The 3,807-nt window shown below is 35.6% G+C and overlaps 1 pseudogene; it reads right to left on the reverse strand.

Moving 5' to 3' along the window:
* Positions 1-3,281: 3,281 nt before the first annotated feature.
* LOC133237881 (U2 spliceosomal RNA) lies at positions 3,282-3,392 on the reverse strand (annotated as a pseudogene).
* Positions 3,393-3,807: the final 415 nt, after the last annotated feature.

Below are 3,807 nucleotides of genomic sequence, written 5' to 3' on the forward strand. Positions count from 1 at the left end.
ATATTTATTTTATTGATGTACTGAAATAAAGGATGAATCCTTGCCTGGCACTGATGCCATTACTTCCACTAGTCAGAATTAAGTTTGTAACCTGTTACTGGAATGAAAAACAAATGGCAATTTAACCATGGGAGCTAGTTTTTGCTTCGGCTTAGGAGGTAGTGGCCTCCCTTTTCACAGTCTTCTGTTCTGCAGGGAGCCAGTGGGCTTTCGGGGTCTCTTTGTTTATGATCTTATTCCTTTTTCATTAGAATTAGCATCAGGCTTGCAAGTTGTTCAGTTCCCCAGATGAGTCTCCTGTGGCTTTAAAGCTCTCTAAATGCCACAAGTTCTCAACACCCCACCTCCCTACTCCCCTGCAGAATTTGTAAGTGACAAGAAGCTGGAAAAATACAGATGGCATAATTATATATTTTGCAGTTGATTAATCACCACAAAACATTAATCACATTTTGTATAACAATACATAATCAAATTCTTTATAGTAGAAATTAAGTTTCTCTCTGATAGGGAATAGATTCCTTTAGGATATTGACAGGGTTTTTCAGCATCTGTTTGGCTCCCATTCCACATCTGCATTTGATTTTCATCTGCTTTAGGGCTTAGTAAAATGTGGCTTAAAGGTTGTTTTATGACTATAAATGTACATGCTAATAGAAGGATTTGTTGAGAGGGAACTATTTGTACAAGTTAGATACTAAAAGTGTATTTTTTCCAAGCCATAACATATTTCTTTAGTGAAAACCATTGGATTATGTTTTCCTAGAGAGTAAATCTACTGAAATCAAACATAAATTATGCATATTTTTTCTTGAGAGCTATTGAGATATATTCTTAGTCTTAGCTTTACATTATTATGAGAAAAAAAATCTTTGTGTAACTTTTATATTTACATAACATCTTTATAGTGTAAGGACCTAATTTCTTGATTATTATAAAATAATGATATAGATTGTATGTATCAATTTGTATAGATGTGAGAGTTGGACTGTGAAGAAGGCTGAGCACTGAAGAATTGATGCTTTTGAACTGTGGTGTTGGAGAAGACTCTTGAGAGTCCTTGGACTGCAAGAAGATCCAACCAGTCCATTCTGAAGGAGATCAGCCCTGGGATTTCTTTGGAAGGAATGATGCTAAAGCTGAAACTCCAGTACTTTGGCCACCTCATGCGAAAAGTTGACTCATTGGAAAAGACTCTGATGCTGGGAGGGATTGAGGGCAGGAGGAGAAGGGGACGACAGAGGATGAGATGGCTGGATGGCATCACTGACTCGATGGACATGAGTCTGAGTGAACTCTGGGAGTTGGTGATGGACAGGGAGGCCTGGCATGCTGTGATTCATGGGGTCGCAAAGAGTTGGACACGACTGAGCAACTGAACTGAACTGAACTGATAGATACTTATAATGACTTGCTAAGTGACTATAATATGTATGCATCACATATATACAAGCACATATAAACTTCATGTAGCTACATTCTACTAATTAGAGCCTGTAAGTTAAAATTATACTTCTCTGTAACTCTAGTTACTCAAAAATTATTATATACTCTGATATAGATGCATATACAAATGTATTTCTTTACTATAAATCTATGATAAATTGAGGAAGAAAGATGTATATCATTTGCCTTCAAGTATTTAACACTTAAACAGGAATAACATAAGCATAAATAGTAAGAAAATTGTGTCAAGCAACATATAAAGAAAAATATAACAATTTTATATGATATTTTAATATTCAATGATATGTATGCATGTATAGTGATATACATATTATACTATGATTATACAGCTCACCTGTAGGGCTCAAAAAGAAATTAACATGATTGCATTTCTCTGGCCCAATATTAGAAGTTATATAGATATTACAACATATATGTAGATATGCATACATAAAAACTAAAAATTTAAAGGAACATGAATTTAGTTTGAATTATTGAAATAGAAGTCATGCCCATGTAATCTGATTACTTGGAAAGCAAGAACAGTGTGTTAATAATGATCAAAAAAAAATCGTCACCTGGGGAAGCATAGCAAAGAAGATGAAATGCCCACAGAGAAACTGAAAAGATAAGCCTGACCAGATTGGAAGAACCACACTTAAGAAGGGGGGAAAAAAAAAAAAGATTATAATTTTTGGTAATAAAGAAATGACATTTGTGTCTGGTTTTATTTGATGTTACCTAACCCCTGGGACTTGGTTACCAAGCGCAGCCCCTAGAATGATTAGTACTCCTTGATGACTTTCAACCCAAGGAGTTGAGTCTCATGGCAATGAATTCCCTATGAAATGCCACTGGAGAACTGGCACATCCTCTTCCCTGCAGGTTCATATGGCCTTTCAGACACAAGGAGCCCACAGCCTGCTGCTCCAAAGGGCCTGGCAGAGACATCCACAGCACCACTGCTTGTCAAATGCCAGGGACACCTGATGCTCCCCTCATTTCACAGACAGCCAATACAGCTCTGCACACAGAAAGGTAAGCAGTGCAGACTTGATAAGCTTGCCTTTTGAACAAATAATCTGTCAGTCTACGTTGGGAACTGGGATGTTACTAATTCTGTAAAGCACATTTAGTTCTGTGAAAAGTGGTATACAAATAAAATGATTGATGTCCTGTCAATAGGAACTTCACGAAGAGGATCAAACAGAGCAGTTTCTTTTGAAGAAGGGATGGAGGTTAGGGGAAAGGTGTTAGATTTTACTTTTCTATCATAAACCCCAAAGCATCATTCCAACAAGAAAAGAACCTGGTATCTGAACAAGGCAGAACACAATTTCTTAGCAGTAGACACATCCCAGTGAAACATACAAAAACAGGATTTGTAAAAATTCATTCATGAGAATTTTATTGTAAATTTTTCCATCACTAGAATGATGTTGACTAGAACGCTTATATATCTTCAAGTTTTATTTTCTTATTTGCCTCCATTTCTCATAGGCTTTTAAACTTTCTTTTTAAATGGTTAGATTGCCATTCCTAAGGACATTTGGCTATGAAAAATATTATGAGATAATTTAGCAAGTTGCTCAATACTAAGAATTAGTAAATGCAATAAATTGCATTTCTGTAAAATAAATATTTTGGAAAAAGAAAAAAAAAAGATAAAACAATATAAAATCACCAAAATTAAAGGTATAAAGTATGAATCTTTTTAAAGCATAGAATTTGCAAGCCTCATTAAAAAATGTATAGAGCTTTACTGGAAGACATTAAAATAGTTAAACAAATGGAGTCATATACAATGCTCATAAATAAGAGGAAACAATAGTGAAAGGATGTAATTTTACCCCAGATAAATTCCAGGAAAAATTCTGACAGCATTAAAAAAAAAAAATAGTGAGTTGATTCTACACTTGATTTTAGCCAAAAGGCCGAGAAGCGATTGAGTTGATTCTAAAATATGTACAGAAAGCAAAGTATAAGAATAAACAGTACACTGCAGATATCAAGAATAGTCAACATATTACCAAATAGCAAAATATATTGTGAAGTTATAGAAATTAATTTAGGGGGAAAATGCAAGTGAGATAAGAGAAAGAACCCTTCTAAGTTAGACCAACAACATCTCCTGGGAAGTTGATTAATCCCAGGTATATGGCTCAGATTGTAAAGAATCCGCCTGCAAAGCAGGAGTGCAGGAGACTGGTTGATCCCTGGGTGGAGAAGATCCCCTGGAGAAGGAAATGGCTACTCACTCCAATATTTTTACCTGGAAAACTCAATGGACAGAGGAGCTCCCCTGGTGCCTCAGATGGTAAAGAACCCACCTGTAATGTGGGAGATCTGATTCCATCCCTC

The sequence above is a fragment of the Bos javanicus genome, chromosome 24 (genome assembly GCF_032452875.1).
Source record: "Bos javanicus breed banteng chromosome 24, ARS-OSU_banteng_1.0, whole genome shotgun sequence".
NCBI classification, from domain to species: domain Eukaryota; kingdom Metazoa; phylum Chordata; class Mammalia; order Artiodactyla; family Bovidae; genus Bos; species Bos javanicus.